Consider the following 26,876-nt stretch of genomic DNA (forward strand, 5'->3'; position numbering starts at 1 on the left):
TTTGAAGCAGAAAGTGAAATAAATGTTCTTGAAAAACTTTGGCAACTAAGTTGAGTCTGAGGAAGGTGAACTAATTTAAGCCATAGGATATCAAGAATGTATAACACGAATGCAGACTCTTGAATGTTTATGATGTTTTTAATACTATTCTAGTAACTGTATATATTAATTCACTTATTCTTCCAATGACTAGGTAGGGGCCATTTTTATTTTTATTTTGCAGGTGCTGGAACTAAGATATAGAGCAATTGAGTGTTTTGCCTTATGTCTCACTGTTAGTAAGTGGAAAAGTTGGAATTTAAACTAAATTTTAAAGAGCAACCCTGAGTACAATGCCCTACCATTATCTCCAGTCCATGTATAGTTAGAGCTATTTAATAATTCAAGCATTTTAGGGAAGATTAACATAAAGATTAACCTGTTTGGAGAACATGAAGGCATTGCGCTGGAGAATATTTACATTGAATCTGAGAGAAAGGGAAGCTAGAGAATGGGCAGTTAGAGATTTAGGAAGAAAATGTGATTTCAAGGAACATAGTGCTTACTACAAATGTTACATGGCTGTCAACAGCCAGCCAGTCCAATAGGTAAGTTCTTGGTGGCTTTCCAGGGTAGTTCTAGGTTGTCCTTAGGATTTAGAGGGTCTGAGAAAGAAAGGAAGTACAGAATAACAGAGAGAGAAAAGATAACACCAAATTTTCAGAATAGGTAGACTTAAGCATTATTTAAATTATGATCAATTAATGAATAATTTGAATTTGTTGTCAATGGGAAAAATTTATTTTTTGAAAGATGTGAGGAGAAATAGGTTGAAGACTAATATTAAAAAGAGAGCAGTACTCTCTTGTTCTGAGAATAGGAAAAAATAGAAGAGTGAATACTCACATATTTTCCAGGCTCAGATAGCATGCCTTGTCCCATTCCTCTTAGGTATTAGATATTCTGTCACAGAAGCTGGCACGCATACCTTTGTCTACTCCATTCTATTACCCTTTATAAAACTATGCAATGGATAAACAAGGAAAACATTCAGTAGTGACTGTTTGGAAAGAAGTCCAACTCCTAAACGGCATCCATAAATCAAACAGGTCAATTTTCCCTTTGATGAGTAAACATATTGCTGCTTTTGGTACTGACAATAAGCTTGAGTTTATAGTGAAGTAGCTTTTATTTTTAGCAATTTAATTTAGAAGCAAAAACTTTATATTTCCCCAGTGATTGGCATTTAAGTTACTTGTCAGTATTCTAATTCAAAGCATGTACAAAATGATATTTATTTTGTTTTGTGTGCTTGTTTAATGTGCGGTAAAAGTGGGCAGGAAAATCTGGGACCTCCAATGTGCCACAATAGTCAGCAGTTTAGATGGCTTAATGGTGGTCACAGGTCATTCCTAATGAGAAAGCAAATCATCCTCAATTCTGTTAGAATAAACTCCTGACAACAGGCCATGTATGAGAATAAGGAACTCAAAAGGCAATCTGCTTTATCTTGTGAACCCTGTAAGGTTGCATGAGAGATTCATATTTTCTAAGTGTCAGGGAAATTTTTGTTCAGGATATCCCCAGAGGATGGAGCAGTTTAAACTTAGACTTCACAAAGGCACTGTCTGCCATAGAACTGGCAGATGTCAGGGCATGTGACAAGACAGACCAGGCAGAAAGGCAGAATAGCATTCCTAATAAGGCAGAGAGAAAGAATAGATTATTTGTTTACAGTGGACAGGTTATAAATAAATCTATGATAACCAAGGGCACATAAATACTTTTTATGCCAAATGCATAGTCATTTATATTAGAGTGAATGAATTGCACTAAGAATTTTTTTCAAGTGGTTTTCTTATAATTGTTCCTAAGACTGTCCTTAGGCATACATTATGCACAGGGAATGTTAGTATATTTTTTATTTGGCTTTCTAGCATGCTATTGATTCTCAGTAAGTACTTTAGTCTTAGTTTTACAGACAAGAACAGGTCATTGGTGGCTTATTGGGTCTATGATCACCTTCATCCATGTAGATTATCTCAGCAATTCCTTATGTCCATGCTGTTGTCATGAGAATATTTCAGAAGGGAAAAGCAGAGACATAAGTAAGCTTAAACTGGACAATGTGCACTTCAAGGAAGAACTATCAAGCACTAAAAATGGAAAATTAAATGTTGGTATTCCTGTGTGTATGTGTGTGTGTGTGTGTGTGTGTGTGTGTGTGTGCATACACACCCAGTTTCTTATAGTCCAGGTCATTGAACATAGTTCAATTCTATATCATTTTGTCCTCAAAGTGCATTTTTTAAAAATTCATTAAGTTTTAAATGTTTAAATGGTTAAATATCAGATACTATCATGGAAAAACTCTTTACTCAATTCTCTTAAGTATCTATACCCTTTAAAAAATGGACCCATATCTGAGAGGGTGACGTTGGACCAAAGCTGTTAGTTGACACAGCAAACTTCTTCGTTACCTACTATAGTTACCTGATCCCTGCAAATATTTGAAGCATAGAGCTTTACTTAGAACAGCTCTTGGATGTCTAAAGATTATCTGACTGGTATGGGAAGCCAAAGGAGATAGCTGGTCATATATGAAAATAGAACTTGCATAAACATGTAATTGTTAAACTTAGGCACCCTTCCAATCTCCTGGAATCATACGCAGTCAACTTCAATATTTTATCTTTTTCCTCACCCACAAAATGTTGTTGCTTTTAGTTTATTCTTTCTTATAAACTTTGATCTAGATAGTTGAATCAATTTCTCTCAGTAGAAAGAACAGCAAAAAGAAAAAGACCAATTTAAGTGAAGAGATTAAGCTTATTGCCATATGATCATACCACTTCTGCAATATGACTGTTCATTTCCATGAGTTTTAGACTTGCAACTATTTGGCATAATGATGAGTCAGTTTTCATGGCCTGTACAACATAAGCTACTATGAACTAAATGTGGAGAAGGTAGGTAGAAACTTAGCAGTAAGATACTGACTACTTTCTTTGATCATTTAGTGAACAAACTTTGTATTATTCTTGATTTTCAGTCTTAAATGAGTACATCTTTAAATTTAGAATAACTTTATTCCCTAGATAAAAGTCATAATAACCCACCCACCACATATTACCATGTAAAGTCATTTTATATATAGTAAAATATGTATTATATATTCTTTTAACATATATGCATTATATTTATAAAAATATATTCATATATATATTTCATAAACATGTATTTATTTAAGGTACACTCAGAACAAAGATTTATCTTAATATCAAAAAAAACCTTTCTTCTTATTGTTTGCTCCTTTCTTCCTTATTTCTTTCCACAAATATTTATTGAACATCTATTGTCTAAGAAGGAGCAAGGCAAACAAAATATACTGCTTTCATTGAGGTTGCATCCCTTATTATTAAAGATGGCTTTTTAACAAACTGATATACATTATTTTAACAGTTTTTATTATTGTGTTCCCTTCTTTAAAATGAGTACAGTTTGCTCAATGTTGATACTGTTGTGGCAGATGTTAAGGTAATTTGGGATAGTTTTGTTCTGATTCTGTTAATGGAATACTGAAAGGCACACACCATTATTTCCCAAAAGCTTTGTGAGGTGTTAACACAGGGTCTAAAGAGAGAGCAGGTAGGAGTATGTCAGTCTATTCATGCCACTATACAAATTTCTACAGACCTAATAATTTATGAATAATAGAAATTTATTCTTATGGTTCTGGCACCTAAGAAGTCTAAGACCAAGGTAATAGCATTTTGTGCCTTCTGAGAGCTGCTCTTCCAAGATGGTGCTTGTTGCTATATCTTTATATGGTAGGATGCCATGAGGGCCTAAATACTTCACTCCAAGCCTTTTAAAAATCACTGATTACTTCCATGTCATCTATTCCTAATCACCTCCCAAAGGATCCATCTTTCAATATTGCTGCATTGGGAATTAAGTTTCAACACAAATTTTGGGAGGGACAAAGACATCCAAATTATAGCAAGGGGTCACCTTAGAAAACTGCTGGGAGTCAGGCTAGATTTTCTGGAAGAAAGGATGTTTAAGTCAAGTCTACAAGAATTATTATAAATTATATTTGGAATGAATATTTATTTAAAATAATATTTACTAGAATCCAAGAAAGCTAGGATTTTTTTTGCCTTTAATTTTCTTCTCTATCTCTAGTTCCTAAAATTTTGTGTTGCACATAATAGACAATCTATAAACATTTGTTCAGTGAACATGCCAGACTAATGAATTGTCATGTATATTTAAGCTTCTAAAACAAACTAATAAAAAAGTTATTACAAGTATTATTCTTATTTCATAGAGGAGAAAAAAGTGGATCAAAAAATTATGCCATTTGTTTAAGTTCATAGACGTTCAATTAAAAGTCAAGAGAAAGTTTAAGTTGGACAGTTCCTGAGTATGTGTAACAGGTGAATGAAGGTCTGTTGGATGTCCAAAAAGCACCATGTCCATTTTTTTACTCATTTATTCACATGTGCATACATTGTTTGGGTCATTTCTTCCCCCTACCCCCAACCCTCCTTTTTCCCCCCTCCCCTCTTGCTTCCAGGCAGAGCCTGTTCTGCTCTTATCTCTAATTTTGTTGAAGAGAAAACATAAGCATAAAAGGAAGACAAAGCATTTTTGCTAGTTGAATTAAGGATAGCTATACAGAGAGATTCCTAGTGTTACTTCCATGTACAAATATGTTACAACCTAAGTTGATTCATCTCTAACTGATCTTTACACTGGTTCCCGATCCCCTTTTCTTGTTGACCTCTGTCACTTTAAGGTTACTGTATTAGCTCCTCTGGAGTAGGGACATCAAACACTTTCATGTTTTGGGTTTACTAACTATCCCCATACCTCCCGTATGTGCTCTTGCCTTGTCATGTGGCCCAAGTCCAACAACATTGCTGTATTTGCCCTAGATCTAAAGTCCACATATGAGGAGAACATATAATTTTTGGTCCTCTGAGCCTGGCTAACCTCGCTCGGAATGATGTTCTCCATTTCCATTCAATTACTTGTGAATGATAAGATTTCATTTTTCTTCATGGCTGAGTAAAATTCCATTGTGTATAAATACCACATTTTCTTGATCCATTGATTAGCAGTGAGGCATCTTGGTTGTTTCTGTAACTTGGCTATTGTGAATAGTGCTGCAATAAACATGGGTGTGCAGGCGCCTCTGAAGTAACCTGTGTTGCATTCCTTTGGGTATATCCCCAGGACTGGGACTGATGGATCATATGCAGATCTATGTTTAGATTTTTAAGAAGCCTCCAAATTTTTTTCCAGAGTGGTTGCACTAGCTTGCATTCCCATCAGCAGTGCATGAGGGTTCTTTTTCTCCACATCCTTGCCAACGCCTGTTGTTGGTGCACCATGTCCATTTTATGCAGGACAAAGGCATAGCAAAAAGGCCACAGCTTGAAGATTCTTGCATTTCTTCCTAAAAAATGTTGGCTTTATCATTAAGACAAAGGGAAATCACATATAAAATTAGAAGCAAATGGATGAAAGAGTGAAAATATCACCTTAGAAGGATCAATCTAAATACGATATCACCATTTACCAGCAGCAGAGAAAATTTCAGACAGAAAACTCAGATAAGGTTTCTTAGAGTAAATATATTGTGTTAAATATAGTGCATTAAAAAGTGCACTACAGTGCATGAGAAATATTTTCTGTCTTAAGCTTCTTTATTACAGTTGTTCCTTTGTGTCTGATCACTCTATGTAATTTTAACTTATCACAAGTGCAATGATTGAAATGTGTCATCACTAATGTAAAACTATAAACTCAATGACTGAAAATTTTACCAAATCCTTGCATTTATGTGTTTTGCTCTGTCCTCAAACTTCCTTTGTTCCACAACAATCTATTTTCTTTGTAAACCGAATGCTACAATTCTTGCAATTTTTGAAAATGCCTTGCTTTTTTGGTCTTGAGCTTGAATGTTATTTTCTTGAAACACTAATGTTAATTGATAACCCTAATTTTTATGCATTTTTCCAACTGTTCATTCATCTTATCATCTATTCACTCCTCCATCCATACATCAAAAAACACTTTTTTAATTTTGTGCCTATAGATAAGTTGATTATATACTATAAAACATTTTTTTCTAAACAGGGCATTTGCATTAATGAACTACTAAAATCCAAACTGTAACTCTAATGGCTAATTTAATTTTTGAAAAACAGTAAAATTAAAGACAGCAAAAATTGACCTATATAAAATGATAACAAAAATTTAAAAATATATTGCTCTAAAATAAGAAAACACATTTCAAAAATGTTATAACTTGGTGAGACATGGTGGGGTTCCTGTAAACTCATCTGCTTAGAAGGGAGAGGTCAGGAGGATTGTGGTTCTAGTACAGGTTAGTGATACCTTATCTGAAAAATTAATTTAAAAAAACCTAAAGTGGTGTGGCTAAAATAGTACAGCATTTGCCTATCAAGCATGAAACCCTGGATGCAAGCCCCAGAAATTTACTTGTATCATGCTTAAGTTTCATTTAGAATTTACCTTTAAACTTCATTTTGGGTGTTCAAACTAGTATTGACATATAACCAAATGCAAAATAAACTTATTGACTGTAATATTAACTCATATTCCAAATCAAGAATCTCACAATTCATGCCTATAGAATATCTTCAAAAAATGAAGCTGAGATCTGAGAATTACTCATGAATATGTAATAATACACCTTAAAGAAAAAAATTCTACATCAGAGCACAAATATGGATTTTTTTTTAAAAATGAGCTCTAGATTAGTGTATCAGTGTAACTGAATTAGAATCACCACTACAAGTTTTCAAATGGAAACCATTTTTGAGTTATGAACAGGATATTTGAAAACAATAGAAAGATACCATCTTAGACTATGGTTTCTTGTTGAGATTCATTTTCCAAATACATTACTTGAGTGCATTTCAGTCTACATGCTCTGTTTTTATAAATCTGTGCTCAACTTGTCACTGATAAAAAGGGATCCATAAAATGCTTCAATGCTATATCTTTTTAATAAAAGGCATACATTATATCCAAAAGACAAGGTGTTTTTCAGATTTAGTGGTTTGTAGATGCATATAAATACAAGTTAAGATAATTCTTCTTGACAGTAATTTGACATTTCACTTTTCTAATTTCATTTGTTACATATATATATATTAAAATGAACTTTCATAGATCACATGTAGACATAAGTTTTATTCTCTCATTTGGTTCCACTAGAACATAAATCTAATGATAGAATACATTTCTATGTTTCAGTATGCATCTTAACTTGGGAAATCATATCCATTGCTATTTGTAGTGTGGTATTTTCAGAATTCTACTCTGAAATCAAATTGCTGCCATTCTTCTCTAAAATTAAATATCCCTTATAAAGGTAGCAATTTTTGTTTTTTACCAATCTCTTTTAGGTTGAGGCCTAAAATAAAGAAATGATTTTGGATGAATGACTTTAATTTTAAACATGTTACTTATATTTATTTAGGCCGTATCATAAGAATTTAACAATTACAATTTACCAAATGTGTTTCTATGCATGCACTTGTGAATAGACACACACACACATACCTACACATACACACAAACTCACTCAACACATACAAATTATTGAGTATGAACATTTAATTCAAACTAAGAAAAACTATCATCATAATGTCTCATATTTTTCATAATATTAAGATCCTCCAATGCTTTAAGCCTAAAATATTGAGATTGTTTTCATGATTGTAGTAAATACAGTGAGATATATGTGGTAGTATTTCTGTCGCTGTGACAAATACTTGAAAAAAATCAACTTAAGAGAGGAAAGGTTCATTTTGACTCATGGTTTCCAAGGTTTCGGTATGTGGTTGGCTGACTCCATTGTTTCAGGACCAGTGGTGAGGTACAGCAGCAGGGTGAACAGGCAAAGCTGGCTGGTGTGATTGCAGCCAGGAAGCAGAGAGAGAGAGGGTAAGGTCCCTGAACAAGCTATAACCCCTTCAGGTTATGATCTACTTGCAAGTATGTCCCACCTCTGAAGGTTTTCCCGTAACTCCCAATAATGCTATTACACTACAAATGCATCAGTGAACTCATTCGTGGATGAAGTCAGAGCCCTCTTGATCCAATCACTTCTTAAAGATTGGATCTAATAACCAAGCCCAACCTTCCCATGCACAAGTCTCTAAGGTATTATATATACAAACCACAACAATATGTAAGCTATTGTGCTTATATATTTTGAAAGTGACTTTTAAAATAAATTTCATATGATTTTAACTTAAGAAAACATGAGATATATGTTAAAGACTTAGCTTCACCTCTTACACAATATAGCTATAAATGAAATTTTCGCAACTATGCTGCATAATGCATCTAAGATAAAACTCATTAAAATTCACCTATTCTTGACTATGTTAGCCTATATTAAGTAATGTTGACTGTAAACTAACAATCATTTTCCTAGACAACTTTTTTTTTTCATTTTCATTTTTTTATTGTGTTTTCTCTCACCTGGCATTCTCATCCCCTATAAGTATGAAGTGTGGAGCCAGTTCTGTCTTTTCTGCTCTGTGAATAATTATTATAGATCCCTGAGATAATTCTTATTTTACCTCTTCTTCCGACTTCTTCCACATGCTACTTCTAGCATATGTTAATTATATTGCATCAATATACCTTACTCATGTCACATCAGAATTAAAAGTCATAAGGGAAATATGTGTCCTCTGTGATTTTGAATGTCTACAGAGATGTCTACTTCATACAAGGTAAGGTAATTTTAATCATCACCTTGTGATATGTACTATGTAGGGAAAAATCTAAAGTATAGGGATAATAAAAGATATGAATTAAATTCAATTAGATAATCCATGTAAAGCCTTCAGTTTAGTGCTTAGTAAATAACAAACATTCAAGTAGTATTAGTTATAATAAGTATTACAGATGTTACATGTACATGTTATCATTATTATTGATACAACATTTGTTTCTCAATGATTAAACAGGGTAGCATACCCTGGTTATAGATTTCAATTCACAACAGTTCTCAATCCTAGTTGATGAATAATATTTGCCAATTGTAATTTGCTGAAAATGGTTTTGAGACTAAGAGTGTGAATGTGTTATTCAGCTGTTAATGATGTCTGCAACGATCATATGACCCAGAAATACCACTCCTAGGGGTAAACCCAAAGAAAGGAATGTGAGTCAGCTTACAACAAAGACACCTGCGCACTCATATTTATTGCAGCCCCATTCACAATAGCTAAGCTATGGAAACAGCCAAGATGACTTACTATTGATGAATGGATTAAGAAAGTGTGGTATTTATACACAATGGAATTTTATTCAGCTACAAAGAATAATGAAATTTTGTTATTTGCAAGTAAATGGTTGGGACTGGAGAACATCATCTTAAGTGAAGTTAGCCAGATTCAGAAGGCCAAAAGGCACATGTTCTCTCTCATATATGGAACATAGCCCCAATACAAAAGCAGCAAATCATGAAACACTGGCCGCACTAAGAAAAGGTCATGCACATGAGGGGTAGGGTGAAAGAAGGAATCTAGGAATTTAGATATGGATGATATAACTTCTATACAAGAACAAATATAGAAATCTTAAACCAGCTAAAACCACCATAAGAAAAGGATTAAAGTAGAATGCAGATAGAGACGATAAACCAATTGAGGGTACAACATGGAAATATCACAAGGAAATTCCCTGTATATACCTTCATCTCAAATAAACAAAAATGTCATGTTTTTCTTTTTATCTTTTCTTTTTTGCAAAATTGGAGAAAAGGGAGGCAGAACAGGTCCCGCCCAAGGGGGAGGGTTGGCACCAGTGGCAGGGGGGAGGAGGTGGGCAAAGGGGGTAGGAGGGTAAATATAGTGCAAAAAAATGTGTACACATGTATGTAATTGCAATAGTGATACCTGTTGTAATTAGTTCATGAATCGGGCGAGGGGAAAATAAAGGGGGAGCAGTGGAGAGGGTGAATTAAAGTATGATATATTTGATACATTATAAGAACCTCTGTAAATGCCACAAGGTACCCCCACACAGCACAACAATGAAGGAAAAAAATAAAAAATTAAAAAACAGTTTAGGATCTAATTTTAAAAAATAATGTCTGCAGTGCACAAAGTTAGTATGTACTTCACATATGTAATGGAACTCATTTAAAATGGAAAAAATAAGTGCATACAATATTTATTTAGTTTGGATCAAATTGTATGATAACTCCATTATTCTAATTAGAAATTCTGTAACATTTTCTTTCATGCTTTTGTTACTTCCATCTTAACAGATAGATAGAAGCATTTGTTGTAAAAAGGTTAATAATAAAATAGTAAAGATAAATGCTTTCTTGAAAACTAAGACAAAAATTGCAACATTGAGAGTCTGTGGTTTAAAATAAGATGTTAGGAAGACAGTAGACTTTATATTTCCCCCAAAATAACCCTTCAGCACTGTAAATAGATAATAAAATTACATATCTGAACAATCTTATTCTGGGATATTAGATGTTTTTGTCCTAATATTATGATGTTTTACTTCCCATATGGCATTTTTCTTTATTGTGTATATTTGTCCTTAATTATTAACAATGTACTTGACTTTAATAATGCAGATCTTAATTCATGTTAGAAAATTCATATATACTTTTGGTTACATTATTGTAATGTGTTCCTATGAAGTAGAATTATTTAGACAAATATCTAGTGGGTATTTGAATTTTGCTTTAATTGGTTTCCATTTTTTTCTCCAGAACTGACCTGAGGCTTGTAACTTAGTCTGTGTACATGAATAGTGAACTTGAAAATATCATGAATTATATAATTCAGATATCTGTTTAAATTGTTTTGTTTATAACATATAAACATAAACATTGTAAATAAATTCCTATTAACCTAAATAGAGATGAATGTTACTTCTTTATCTATTTTTAAGTGTGATTGATGACTGAGTATACACTGGATTGATGATAAAATATAAAAGAATTGCTACCCATTTTATTGATCATGTAGCTTCCAGAAAATTGTTGAAGCAACGATTGACAGGGTTTTTTTCCCCCACATCATGAAGAAATAAAAATCAATAGTCATTTTTTGTTTTAAGGAATGCAGATATGATTAAAATGTCAGAATATTTGCTGAAATTTTATAATAACTGGGTACAATTAAATCTATCAAGTTCTATTTTTGTATAGATTGGGATTAAAAGCACCTCAGAGGAATTGACTTTTGATGACTTTCACAAGGCTTCTCTTGCTTAAGAAAGGGAAATAGTTTAATGAGATTTGTGTAATAACAATATTGCTACCCACATTCTTTCTAAACTCTTGAGTGGAATTATAACTGAATTCAGTTTGTTATAGAAACAAGGTCTGGCTGAAATACACATTTTTATGTGGGGAGGTTTGGACGTAAAGATATATTATGAACTTCCAGAGGTAGCAATTCGACATTCTGTCAAGTGTCAAACAAGTGACAGGGATTGCTTTATACTAACAGTAAAATGCTTTACTCCCCAGCTCTCACACTTGTGAGTATCAAAATCACCATGGGAGCTTGTTAAAAATAAAGATGTCCAGGCTCCATTCCAGACTTATTGGATAAGAATACCTGGATACAAAACTCAAGGACCTTTTATGTTTTAAGTAAGTTAAATTGTTTTGAAGTTATTTCAGAACTGCTGAAATAATGCTCTCATTGAAGTAGGGAACTATTTCCATATTAAAGATAGAATCATAGTTAGAAAAAATTTGGATACTTTTTATTCATATTTTTATAAATGAAATTTCAAGGTTTGGGACTATAGCTCATTGGTAGAGCACTTTAATGCCCAGGATAACAAAAACAAAAAAGTATGGAAGAAATTACAGTATGAAATCTGAAATAGCAGGAGGAACAGTTTGGTTTGGGGGAATTAACAATTATTATGAAGAACTTTAGGATTTTGAATTCTCTTTAGCATCTTCATTATTATGAGTTTTGGCCAATTTCTATTTGCATACCTATTCTTATTAGAAATAAAACTCTCTAAAGTTCAAGAAATATATCCTTGTTGTGAGAAGGAACAAGAAAAGGTGGAAATAGAGGAACAGTGAAATTAACCTTAGTAAAATGAAGAAAAAATTAACTGAAAATCATAGGAATAGAGAAAAGCATGTGAGTTGGCTCTGGATAGAGATGCCTTTGGGAGTCTTTTTTCACATTTGTGTTATGCATCTGGCAAGTGTGAACTTGGGAGTCCATTCATGAACTTGCTAATAGGGATGTATTTAAGTGAGAGATGTGAGGAAAAGAAACAGGAAGTTAAAGCTATTTATATTAGTTTAGAAGTTTGATTTAAATTAATGATCTAATATAATTTATCAAGTATTAGGCTGTGTGCAAGAGAATTTCAGCATATGTATCTACCCTCAGGAAGCATGTAATGTAGTTGAGAAGAGAAAAACTAATTCAAAAATAGCAAATATACAGAGCTTATTTAGTTTTATTCAGACTGCAGATGAAAATGGAGGAATTTGAAGGTGACATAAGCCAATGATGATGGGAGTAGTTACCTAAGTTCTCTCTCGTTGATGTTAAAATAAATAAAATGTGAGTAGGCAGAGGGAGGGGGGAAGCTATCCTCATCAGAGGAACCATATGCACAAAATGATGGAAATGAGACTAGTTGAGTGTGCTGTTTGCTGACAGGAGGAGCAACTCTGTGTGCCAGTGGAATAGAATACAGATTGAATGATGAAGTGAAATTACAGGAGATTACATAATAATGTAATCATGAAAGGCAAGAACCTTTAATTATTGAAATTGTCCTTGAATTCAATTATATTACTTGCCAAGAATAAGAAGTTTATATAGCTTTTAGCATAAAATTATGTAGAGTGTTTTACTTATAAAAATGTGTAGTATATGCAATAATATTCAGTCTATATTAGGCAAAATGGAAAAGTATAATTTTATAACATTTAAATCAAGCCATACCTCTAGCCCTGAGATTATTTTTTAGATCACTTCTGTGAAGAATGTCATTGGAAATTTGATGGCCATTACACTGAATCTGTGTATTGCTTTTAGGAGTAAGCCATTTTCACAATATTAATTTTGCCCATCCATGAACATGGGAAATCTTTCCTTCTGGTTTCTTCTTTAATTTGTTTCTTCTACATTTTACAGTTTTTCATTGCAGATGTGTATTTTACCTTCTTAGGTTTATTCCTAGGTCTTTAATTTTTTCTTGGGTTATTGTGAATAGGATTGTTTTCCTGATTTTTTTCTCAGTCTGTTGACCATTTGTATATAGAGACTATACTGATATTTTAATGCTTGTTTTATAACCTGGTATATTGACACAAATATTTATTAGAGTGAAGAGTCTTTTGGTTGAGTTTTTAGGATCCTTTAAATATTAGATCATATCATCTGATCTGTATTATTTCTTTTCATCTACTGTTTTTAGGTTTGGATTGTCCTTGTCTTTCTAAGAATTTGAAATGCATAATTAGGATATCTATTTGGTATTTCTCTAATTTTTAATGTAGACATTCATGGCTATAAACTTTCCTCTTAGCAGTGTCTTTTCTGTGCCCCAAAGGTTCTGGTAAATTGTGTGTTCATTTTAATTTTGTTCTAGGAAATTTTTTATTTCCTCCCTTACTCCTTCAATGGTTGTTTAAGTTGTTCATTCTCTGTATGGTAGAATATTTTCTGTAGCTTCTCTTTTTGTTGATTTCTAGTTTTATTCTATTTTGGTCTGATAAAATACAGGAAGTTATTTCAATTTTCTTTTATTTTATTACATTTGTTTTCATTTTTACTTCTTTCTTTCTGAAAGCTCCATGGGGTGCAGAGAAGAATGTGTTTTCTGTGGCTGTTGGGTAGAATATTCTGTAGATGACTATTAAGACTACTTGAGCTATAGTATCAATTAATTCTGATATTTCCTTTTATGACCTATCTATTGATGGAAGTAGGGTAATAAAGTCACCTACTATTATTGGGTTGAGGTTCATCTATACTTTTATGTCTATAAGTGTTTCCCTTTATACAACTGGGTGTGCCAGTATTTGGTGTTGTTGACAATAGTTAAATCCTTCTGATAGATTCTCCCCATTATCAGTATGAAGTGACAGTCTTTGTCTCTACTAATTTTGATTTGAAGTCTGCTTAATCAGTTATGTGTATGTCAATTTCTACTTGCATTTCAGCTGCACTTGCTTGGAAAATCTTTTTCTATTCTTTCAATTTAAGCTTGTATTTGTCTTTGTCAATGGTATGTATTTCTTGTACACAATAAATGGTTGGGAGTTGTCTATTTTTTTTTTGATCCAGTCGACCAGTCTGTGTCTTTTGATTGGCGTATCCAGAACATTAACATTCGGAGTTATAATTGAGAAGTTTGTAGTGAGTCCTGCAAGTTTGTTAATTGTTCAGTGTTTGATTCTTATTTCTCATTTGCTTATCTACTTGTCTGATAAGATTTTTTTTTCCTCTTATTTTCATGGTTTCATTTATTTTCCTCTTACATGTGTAAAACTTCCTTGAATATCTTCTGCAATAGTAAATAAGATAACTAAAGAAATGAAAATAATATAGCAAATATTCCTTATTTACCTCTCTGTAAATATATCATTTTTTTCAAGACCTCAAGAAAAAAACTCTTTGACTGAAGAAATAATTATTACTTTGTACAAATAAGACTACTGATAGTGTAACTTGCTTATTGTTGAATCTTGGATTGACACTAAGAGCTATAGGAATCTGAAAACTGTCCTGTGGTATGGGAATATAGACCTTCTCCCTTACCAAGAGGGCCTCTTATCATGATCAGATGTTTACCTAAAAGATCATGGAGATTTCTAAGTAAGTTAAAAGCACAATGGAAGCAACTTTTAATGTTAGATCAATAAAATAGGGCAGAATGAAAAAGAGATGCAAAATCCATGCATGAAGTTCAAAATCCCATTTTTTGAATAACAGTAAGAATTGGGATGTATGAGGAAAGACTGATAGAATAGAGAGACTGTTCAGACAATCCATAATTCTTAACTCTGTAAATCTCTTCATTCATGATGATTTTCTTGTATAATTACCACCCAAAGAGCATACTTGTTATACTAGTAACAGGACTGTTTTAGATAAAATGGGGTAATATTAGCACAATTCATTATAATACAAGATAATATAATAAATACAGCAAACACTGACTTTCTAATTTTGCTTTATCTATGGATGGATATATGTATTTCAGTATTCTTATGTGCCTTAGTTAATAAGTAGTACACGACTAAAGTCTACTGATAATAAAAAATTGTTTTAGTAAATTTATTAATTTTTTGCAGTGCTGTAGATCAAACCCAGAACCCATACTTGCTAAAACAAGTCCTCTACCATGGAGCTGCACCCAGCCGTATAAAAATATAAATAGTCATTGTAGACAAAGTGCTTTGCAGAATATAAATTACAGTCAATGGTGCCAAACTCTGAGCAGGAATGAATCCATTCTTAAAATGTTCTTATTCCATAAGGTCAGGGTGTGGAAAATGAATGAATGAATGTAGCCACTTTTCCTACATAAAGGATTTAGTTAGTCCCTGAAGTATTATACAAATCCTAAGCTTCTCAAAACTTGAAAAGAAACTTCCATTTTGTGTTGCTGCCTAGCTTGTGTCCAATGGTATCATAAGAGTTAACAAGAAATTTGTGTTGAAACACTCACTGGAATATGTATAATTGAATATAAAATTATACTGAAGCACTATCTGGGATCCCTGAACACTTATAGAACTGGAGAAATCAGACTAAGTGTCAATACCTGTATTCATTTCTTCCGCTGGGACAGTAAAATTAATTTTTGTATGTTCTCTCCTTCTTCAACGAAGAGAGACATGAAAGACTACCATCTAAAGGGGGACTCCAACTTCTAGTTAGCAAAACAATCTTTGAATGGGATAGAATATAAAATCTGTAAGTACTATTATTACTTCAACTAATTGCAAAGGATTGAAATTTATGAGTTGGGCAAAAATTTGGTCATTGGTTTAGACACTGAAATACAATGACTCCAAAATGAGATACAGTATACAAAAATTGTTTTAACAATCCTTGAATTTTTTCACATTATAAAGTATCAATTTGCAAAGTTGAAAAATAAAGTATAAGTAATATAGCAAGATATTGAAAAGGCATATTTTCACATATATCATTTTTTTCTTAAAGACAATATAAATCTTGATGTTTGGAAAGAAATAACTTGTTCATAAAGCCTTTCCAGTAAATGTGCTATTTTTTCAGTCAAATTACAAACAGACTTAGTATTTCCCATTATTGCAATAGAAGTGCTATCAGATTCTAAGACTATAGAATATTCAATTTTCTTTCTATATCCTCCAATATACGTCAAACAAAGTAGGTCCACTAAAAAGATCCAACCTTTGCTTGTATGTTTGCTAGTCGTTTCCAGGAATTTGTTTATGGTGGAAGTGTATGTACAAAAGGGATCAGATTATTAGTGATACCCACTAATATCTCTGGATCTCTTTATACTTATACTTAAGAGATTATACTTCCAAAACTTTTCTTGAGTTCTGGAATGGCCATGAGACTTCCTTTAGTTGAAAAAAATATGGGGCGGACAGAGTGGCTCAATTGTTAGAACACCTGATAAGCAAGTGTGAGGCCCTGAGTTCAAATCCCCATATCAACCACCAAAAAAAAAGAAAGTCTACATTTATTTTTTTTGTGTTCTTCACTATTGCCAAGGTCGTTGGGAGAATATGTTCATATGTGGCACAAAGTTCAGCTATCATAGATAAGGTGTGTGGTATCCAGTCAACTTTGCAGAGGAAAAAAATACAACTTTATCTTAAAAGTCGTTTTAAGATGCTGAGATTCAGAGAATGTTAGCTATTAAAATTTACCTATATTACACTGAATGAGACAATACATTCCCACTACTGACCATTCTACATTCAAGATGCTAGCTAGACTTTAAGTACTTGGAAGGTAATGAAAATCTGTGTTTAAATATTCCTTTTAACCTCAATATCTAGTATATGTCCAGAATATAGATGGTTATGGGTTAATGCAAATTTAGATGAATAGTCAATTATAACATGTCATAAAGATGGGCAGCTTCTTCAAAGGGGCTTTTAAAATTGACATTGGAACTGACAAAAAATTAAGGATAAGCAAATAACACTAGTAAGACCAATAAGAGTTTAAATTAGCCTGGCATGGTAGCCCATTCCTGTAATCCCATGTATTCAGGAAGCAGAGATCAAGAGGACTGTAGTTCAAAGTCAGACTTGATAAAAAGTTAATGAGATTGAATCTCAATTAGTAAGCTAGATGTAATGGTGCACGCTTGTCATCCCAACTGCACAGAAGGTGTGGTCCTGACTGGCTTGCAAAAACTCAGGACCTTATTCAAGAAACTGAAGTACAAAGGGCTCAGAGACCTGGCTCAGTGATGATACCTTGGAATCAAACTCTCATACTGCTAATAAAAAGATTTGATATTAATGATGACATTACAAACATCAGTTGCTGTTCCATATGCCCTTTATTTACATTCTAATTAGGTCAGTGCGTTACTATTCTATCAATGATGTCACAAATGAACACAAATTTTGAGGTTCAACCAACATAAATATATTATTTCTCAGACCTGTAAGTCCCAAGTCTGGTTTAGGTCTCACCCAGATAACATTTTTGTGATTTAGCTGCAGGAAGATATTTCAGTTCAAGGTATGACTTGAAGACCATGATCCTCAGAAACACTTGAAAAGCCTGACAAACAATACATGGCTGCCAGTGCAAAGTCTTTACTGCATATTAGTGGGCACCTGGAAAAAGATGCCAAGTATTGGGCAATTGTGACATATACTAATGCTTGATGATTGTGACTTTTCCTTTCTTCCAAGATTTTATTTTAAATATCAGATAATGTCAACATTTTGCTCTGAGGGAAGGTAAATAATATGCCAAGTTACTACATATTTTCTATAGTCTTTAGGATTTCACTTAGGAAACACTTTGATACTTCAAATAAATGATGTCTAAAAGATGGTTTTAATAAATTAGAAAACTTGAGATTACAAGATCTCTGGAATAGAAGTTACTCACTCTGGGTTTAATTTTTGAAACTGCTACTATATAGATTATAATTGTGGTCATTAGTTTACTTCTCCAGGCCTCTACCAAATGACTTTTAGATGACTTGTATCTCTTCTTGATATATCCACTTAATGAATACCTAATATTTGCTACACAGGAAGCATAGAATATACCACTTTCCATCAGAACCTTATCAACTATTTGGGAAAATCATACCCACATAAAACAATTGCTTATAGAAAAAAGTGAGTGCATTGAATCAAATTCACATTTATTTTATGTTACTTAGTTTTAAAATTGGAGTTTATAGAAGGAAGAAATCATTGAGAATTGTTGGATTATTTAAAGGAGCTGACGTAAGCCTTGAGCTAGTTTTTAGAAGGTGTCTAGAGTTTGGATAATTGAGAGTAAAGCAGTATATGCAAAGAACAGAAAATCGTATGAACAAACATGGGGAGAAGAAATTTTCATTTGATCTTGACACACTGACACCAATGACCTAAACTGAGGTGACTAGAGTTAGAAAGAGTGAAAAGTTGGGTGAAGTTTGGCACACAAAATGAGATTCATAAGCCAAATCAGGTAAGGTATTGGGTGACAACAAGTTAAATTATCACTGCAAGTGACAGCAAAAAGGTAATCTTAGGCAATATCATTATTATTTAGGGTTAAAAAAATAGTGAGGTTGAATGTTCTCTGGGGATAGGTATAGGAATGCTAATATGTGGGCTGGGAAAAGAATTATTGAACTTAATGGTAGACTAATTTGGAGAGATGAAGCAAGGGAAAATTAAAGTTGTCTCTAAGGTCCTAGTATAACTGAGACAGTTGGAAAGGTTAAAAAAGTATCTGAGTTTGAATGGCTTGTTTTTGAACATCTGTCTTCAGGTCTGTCTTCAGGTAAACAAAAATATTCTGTATTCACTGAGGAGTAGTGGAGCACTCATATTTGATAAGATGTAATGTTCATTGGCATAGAATTAAAAATGGCAACACTTGGCTCTCCTCCTGGAGCTTTCACTGTAACAAGAACATAGTGGGGGGCAGTCATCAGTTTTGGATAATGACAAATACTAAGAGAAATAGAAGTGATAAAAAAAAATAAAAGACCAAATGTACTTTAGAAGAGTGGTTGAGCAAGTTCTCTTTGAGTAGGTGACAACTGAATGTAGAATTGAATAATGATATGGTGAAGTCCTGGAAATGTTCTAGACAGAAGTTGCTTAACGCTTAACCTGATACCAGAACAAGGTTGCTTGTTACAGAAAGAGCAATGTCAATATGGCTGAAGTACAGAGAGTAAGAGGCTAGAGATGAAGTCAGAGAAAAAGACTAGGCCTTTAAACATTTATTTTATGATTTAATGCATGATTCATTCTAGATACATATGATTTTGGAATGTACAAAGAGCTGAATCTTCATTTAGTTCAATTACTGAATTTTGCATATAAAAATCTGCAGTTCAGAAATCAAAGACATGCAAAAATTTACATATGGTTGACGAAATTTGGAATATCTGGTAATCAGTCCATTATTCTATTACTTAGCAAAGTCCTTCAAAATACCTTACCTCTTTGCTGAGAAGTAAAGCTAGTGATGGACACATTTAGGTATCAGAAACTATGATTAACAACCACGATATCGAAGTTTTGGGAGGCATGTGTTTCTTCACTGTAAATCCATATTTATCTGTTTTCTATTTGCTTTTTGCCTCCCTACACCCTTTTAATGTCAAAAGCAAACTTGAAGAGGAAAGAATTCATAGAGGTACCCTATAGGAAATGAGGTTGGGGGTTGGAGAAATCATTTTCCCTAGCTTTGCCAGGTGGTGCATATGTGCAAATTATATCTGGAAACTAATCATGCCTTTTGAAAACAGTTTAATGGTTTATTTCTCTAATACATTGTAGGTTCTTGGCATTCCTTCCGTTATTATGACTTCTTTTCCCCTGATTATTTGTGTTTTCTTCATGTTACAAGCTTTTAAAAATTGATGTAACTAACCATTCCACCAAAAGTTAGTTATATTACTGTATGATATATTTTATCAATAGAATATTGATTCTATTCCTAGTTCTCTGAACACTTTAAATCATAGCACTTATTCAAAATATCTCCATTTTGCAGCATTAATTTCCCCTTTCTTGAACTTAGCAAAAATAAATTCTATTTTTAGTAAATATTTAATGAGTTGATGGAGTCAGTCAGCCTTTTTTAAGTAAGCAACTAAATTTTGGTAGCTCTGGTATCTCAGACACTACAGAAATGTTGTTTATTATGATAACTAATTCTTGGATTATATATCTTTCTAAAACTCAATCCATGCCATTAATTGGAAACATAGATAGGGATGATAACTTTCTTTGTGATTTGTAGTAATAAGAATACATATTCTTTTTCTCACTGCTTCATACTTCTGACGTTTAGAAAATAGCACAGGAGGCCAGTCATGGTGAGACACATCTGCAATTCCAGCTACTTGGGAAACCCAGTCAGGAAGATCAAAGTTGAGGGCAGCCTGAGGAAAAGTTAGCTGGAGTCCTTATGTCAAAAATGAGCCAAAACCAAAAGGACTTGTCATTGGCTCAAGTGGTAGAGGGCTTACTTCAAGATGATCCTGCACGACACCCTTTGTTAAGCAATTAGAGCATGGAGTCTTCAAGAAAGCGATTTCTCACAGATATATGTAAACAGAAAATCCCAGTATTGACCTTCTGACTTCTAGCCCAAACTGAATATCTTTAATCTACTATTAGTAATGATAGATTTGATTTGTGTAAATTGAATTTAGTGGTCCAAAAGTGACTCGCATGAAAATACAGAGCATAAATAACTTCTTATTGATGTCCAGTCCAATTTAAAAGATTCTGTGCTATAGCTATGTACCATATTTATAGTCAGGATGATTTCCTTAGAAAACTTTCATCCTGTATCCAACTTGCATGAAATCACTCAATAGTTTTTTATTGCACCTACAATAAATTTTGCATTTTACTCTGGCCAATTAACCCTATAAAACATGGCTCACCTATCCCTTACTTTTAAAATTTATTTTGAATCCTTTTTCCCTTGTTTGCCATGTCCCTACTGTGTTGAGTTTCTTTCTTTGGGCATACCAATTGCATTGCTTTTAGTAGACTTTTGCATTAGCTATTCTTTTTGTACTTTTTCCCACTCTGGTCTTTTTCACTGTTCAATTCATTCTTGAGTCCCAGGTCTCAGTTTATGCATCCAAAGAGTACTTTCTTCATCACCTAATTTAAAATAGACATCTCTTCACTTTGACAAAACCATGCCTTGTTTCTCTGCATAGAAATCTCTAACATCTAAATCTATTCTTGTTAATTTACACATTGTTTAAGTGTTTCCTTTAAAAAATATACCTTTTCTTTCTCAATGAGAAAGAGACTGGGAGCAGTCATTATTATGTTTTGTATTATATTGCTAATACCTACACAAGTGTTTGATACTTAACAAATGTCAACACAGTATGTCAAAATGAATCAATAGTCAAAATAGCATAAAGGTGGAAGAGAATTCAAATGAAATCATAGCCAAAGGATGCATTTTACCATTATTGCAAACATTTCTGATGAGCAACATAAAGGACAACATAAAAACAGTGTCAGAATGAGGACAATCGGTAATTATTATATCATTGGGAGAATAGATGTTCCAAATGTGAATTAACCATAATCTTAGTTCTCAAGAATTTTGTCTTATTACTATTTTCTTTTTTATACAGATATGCAAATATTCATTACTTTTTTGAAGTGTTTTAAAAGGAAACATTGTTACATTTCATAATCAGCAGAAGGCCATTTGAAAAAGAAACCATGAGAAAGAATAAAATGGTAGGGCTGACATTCTAATAGTAAAAATATAACAAAAAGAATGTAATATTCATTACATCAAAATTATCTCAGTGCTTGATGCAAAAGCAATGGAATAAACATTTTGCTTAATTCAGATATAGATACCAATCTCTCTTGATAAGTTTCCTACCAGTAATTGTGGGAAGGAATTGAGAAATGTGGGCTCAGCTGGCATGGGTAACAACTCAGAGGCAGTTTTGGTTTTTTGCCATTAAATTCATGGACAGAATTCTGTTTTATCTTTTCCCACCAGTTGCCTTATTTTTTTTTTTTTTGCTCCAAATATGCATAGCTTCCAAAACATTCAACTCTTCTAAGCCTATGAAACACACTGTGGCTTTTGTTGCAGTGTAGTGAATAGATTCTTAATGGCTTTAATTTAGCTTAGTTTTAACCTTGCAAAATTATCTTGTTTAACAAAGCTCCAAAAAAACTTAAGCAAATCTATTCATTTCAGTAAGAAAAAAATCAAAATGTAACTGGAAAACATGTTTCTGTATATGCAAATGTACAAATATGCTTATCATTGACTAACTGGCCACCAGTGCCAGACTGATATTTAGGACAAATAAGATTGAAGAGGTGAACTAGCTACTAATCTCCATTATCTTTTGCTTCATCTTTATGTAAATTGGCAGTTGCTATGCAGTTTTAGATCTATAGGTATTTGAAATATACAAATGTTGATATTTGGTGCAATATTTGTCATATTGCTAGAGTTCTCCTCTGCTCCCCTCATCACAAATATTCAGCCCTTCTCTAGTATTGAATAACATTTGAGATGTTATAAGGGTTCAACATGAATTGTAATATGCTCTTGTATAGAGAATTCTGCATTGAACATTGATATATTAATATGTATTCAATGGAAATATATTAAAGTTTATTATTTTAGTTATTATTGTAGACATTTTCAGAATCTTTTACTAACTGAATGTACATTGACAAGTATAGAACTTTTAAGGGTTTATGAAATTTTGCATCTACTTGGAATGTGAAATTATAGGTATCTAGATAAATAAAGACCAAATCTGATTTTAAAAAAGTCAAGTTATAGTCATTTCAAAAGCATATTTATTAACCCTTTGTTCCACATCATGTAGCAGAATGAGTTTAGAAATGCTATCTTGGATGCAAGACCCACAGAGGCAATGTGTTTTGCTAAAAATGGTTTACACAGTATCAGTTTTTTCCCTAACATTTTTCCTAATAGTGGCTTAACTCATAACCAACATTTTCCAAATGTTTTTCCTAAAAGCAGCTAACTCATAGCTACCATTTCCCTATTATTTAATATTTTTCATTATATTTACAGCATTTTTATTTATGCTGTATTCTTATATATATGTATATACAAAGCATTCATATATGTACATTTATATGACAAATTGGGGAAGGGTAAATTTAAATATATAATAGATTTGGATAAATATTTTCCACATATGACAAATGTGTACAAATGTTTGAAAAGTAGCTCCTAAATAGATTAATTATTTTTGGTTGGATTATATCCCCCCATAGTCATATGTTAAAATCTTCCATTACCTTTGATTTAACTTTATGGAGATAGAATTTTTTTAAGCATGAATACTAATAAAAGGAGCAATCTAGCAAGAAGATATAACAACTCAAAATATGAATGCATCAAACATCAGTACATCCAAGTTCATAAAAGAATCATTTATGAGCTTAAAGGAACAGGTAAGACCAGATATAATAATAATGGGAGCTCTGAACACCCAACTCTCTTCCACAAACCATTCAGACAAAAAAATTAACAAAGATATCCTAGAACTAAACAATATTGTGGATGAAATGGACTTAATAAACATTTATAGAGTATTTCATCCTATGGCAGCATATTAAACATTTTTTCTCAACAGTCCATGGAACTTTCTCCAAAATAGATCACACTCTTTCTAGACCATAAAGCAAACCTCAAAAAACACAAAAAAATTGAAATAATCCCCTGTATCCTAACAGACCATATTGGAATAAATTAGAAATAAATAGTAAGGAAAACCACAAATCATTCAACCTCATGAAGACTGGACAACACACTTTTGAAGGATCAATGGGTCATTAAAGAAATTAAGAAATTCCCAGAATCAAATGAAAATAAGAACAGAAGTTACCAGAAGCTGTGGGATGTAACAAAAGTACACTTAAGAAAAAATTTGCCCTCCACACCTCCAGCCAGCGCAGAGAATCTCCACTTCACGTTAAACGGAGAACCGAGGAGGGCCCCCGGGGCCGGTGCCCATACGGCTTGGGAAGACGCGGACCAGGTGAGCTTCGCGGTACCGCAGTTCCCCCACAGACAAGCCTGGGCCAGAGCAGCATAGCCCCCTGGACAGACTGACCTCCACCTGGGAAAAAAAGAGAAACTGAGTACTAAGCAATAAGAACAGTTAAGACACGCTGGAAAGAGGGTGGGGCGCCCTGAGCGCTGAAGACTGGGGGAAGGGAAGCCTTCCCGGGACTGTAAATAAACGAGCCGGGCGGGCTGGAGAGGCTCTGGCGGGAGCGGGGCGCGCCAGCAACCAGGAGCGGGGACGCTTGTGAGAGGAGGGAAGACCCACTTCCCACGTGAACTGTAAATAAACACCCAGGCCTGACAACGCGGGGCAGTGGCACCTTTCCCAGTGCTTGGAAAGGGGAAAGCCTGTAGCAGAGGCCGCCGCACAGGAGAACTCTGAGCAAACAAAGCCTGTGGGACCAGGTGAGTGCTAGCTCACCCCACAGATCTGCATAAATAACGCCGCCAGCTACAGGCTGAGAGCAGCAGGCAGGCAAGCCACAGTTGCAGATACCACTCTCAGAACTGCCTCCAGACGCTTTTTTTTCTTTTTCTCCCTACCTTTGATGAGAGAACAACCGAATTACACCTGCAAGCCGAAAAACTTACTGAAACTGTATTGCATTTGAACTGGGGACACTTGGTGGGACTTTTTTTTTTTTTTTTATCTTCTGTGTGTGTGTGAGTGTAGTTTTGTTCTACTTTATGCATCCCCTTTGATGAGACAACTACAGAACAACATCTGAGGCACCAACTCCAGGACTGGAGATTGAGACGGACATCCAAATTATTAAGACTGAAATTGCATTGCATATAAACTTGGAAGTTTTTTGGTTTTTTGTTTTTTTTTTTTTTTAATTTTCTATTTTCCATTTTATTTTAATTCATTTTTATAAATAGATATTACTTTCATATACTTATTTTTAATTTTTTTATCTTTGATTTTCAATCCTCTCTCTGTCACTCTATTGTCTGTTCAGTTTACTGTCGATTAGTACACTAACACTCCCTGTTTATACCTTTGAAACTCTCTTGTCTGATACCTTGTTCTGCTTTCTCCCTCTTGTCTGTATATTTGTTTTCCCCTTTTCTTTAACTTCTTGCTTTCCATCTCAGCTCACTCTTCCATTCTCAATATTACCATTGTTATTATTACAAGCTAGAAAATACTTAATTACACACAGTACAGGGACAGTAACAACACCAAGGACAATGACAGGAAGACAGAAAAAACAAGGAAACCAGTTTCCCCACAGCAAAAAATTAGTACAGGAACCAGAGGGGAATGAAGAGAACAGAAACTCAGAGCCAGACTCCAACAAAATGAAGATAAACTATGCCAAAGGACCCAATGAAGCCCACAAGAATAATTTAAAAGAAGACATACTACAAGTACTCAATGAGAATTTTATAGAGATGATACTGGATAGGGTCAACCAAAATGTACAGGAGACACTCAAGAAATTCCAAGACAATAAAAATAGAGAATTTGAAAAAAGCAAAAGAAGAAATAAAGGAAACCATAGAAGCACTGTATAAACACCAAAGTGAAAGAGAGAACACAATGAATAAATGGATAAATGAACTCAGGACAAAAATAGACAACAATAAAGAAGAAAACAGCCAGGATATGGAAAACCTCAGAAAAAAGAACGAAACAGAACTGCAAAACAAAACGGAAGGCCAATCCAGCAGAATAGAACAAACAGAAGACAGAATCTCAGAACTTGAAGATGAAATGGTAATTAAAGGAAAAACCGAAGAACTATTAATTAAACAACTCAAGACTTGTGAAAAGAAAATGCAAGAACTCACTGACTCCATCAAAAGACCAAACTTGAGAATCATGGGCATCGAAGAAGGAGAAGAGGTGCAAGCGAAGGGAATGCGTAATATATTCAACAAAATAATAACGGAAAATTTCCCAAATCTAGAGAAAGATATTCCCATACAAATGCAAGAGGCCTCCAGGACACCAAACAGACCAGATCAAAATAGAACTACTCCACGACATATCATCATTAAAACAACAAGTTCAGAAACTAAGGAAAGAATATTGAAGGCTGCAAGAGAGAAAAAACAAGTAACATACAAAGGTAAACCCATCAAAATCACAGCAGACTTCTCAACAGAAACATTAAAAGCAAGAAGAGCGTGGAGTGAGTTCTTCCGGGCACTGAATGAAAATAACTTCAACCCCAGGATACTCTACCCAGCAAAGCTATCATTCAAAATAGATGGAGCAATAAAAGTCTTCCATGATAAGCAGAAACTAAAACAATATGTGACCACAAAGCCACCATTACAAAAGATTCTGCAAGGGATCCTGCACACAGAAAGTGACACCCAACTTAACCATGAAAAGGCAGGCAGCACCAAACCACAGGATAAGAAAAAGCAAGACAGTAGAGAGTAACATCAAGTTAGGTACACACAATCAAACCTTCAAACAACTAAGATAACTAAATGGCAGGAATCACCACATACCTATCAGTACTAACGCTTAATGTTAATGGACTTAATTCACCCATCAAAAGACACCGTCTGACAAAATGGATTAAAAAAGAAGAT

At 33.5% G+C, this 26,876-nt stretch overlaps 1 protein-coding gene across 23 annotated transcripts in view; it reads left to right on the forward strand.

Moving 5' to 3' along the window:
* Positions 1-26,876, forward strand: part of Robo2 (roundabout guidance receptor 2) — a 1,713,446-nt gene that overhangs the window by 450,981 nt on the left and 1,235,589 nt on the right. The gene's annotated exons all lie outside the window — the stretch shown is intronic.

The sequence above is a fragment of the Castor canadensis genome, chromosome 5 (assembly GCF_047511655.1).
Source record: "Castor canadensis chromosome 5, mCasCan1.hap1v2, whole genome shotgun sequence".
NCBI classification, from domain to species: Eukaryota; Metazoa; Chordata; class Mammalia; order Rodentia; family Castoridae; genus Castor; species Castor canadensis.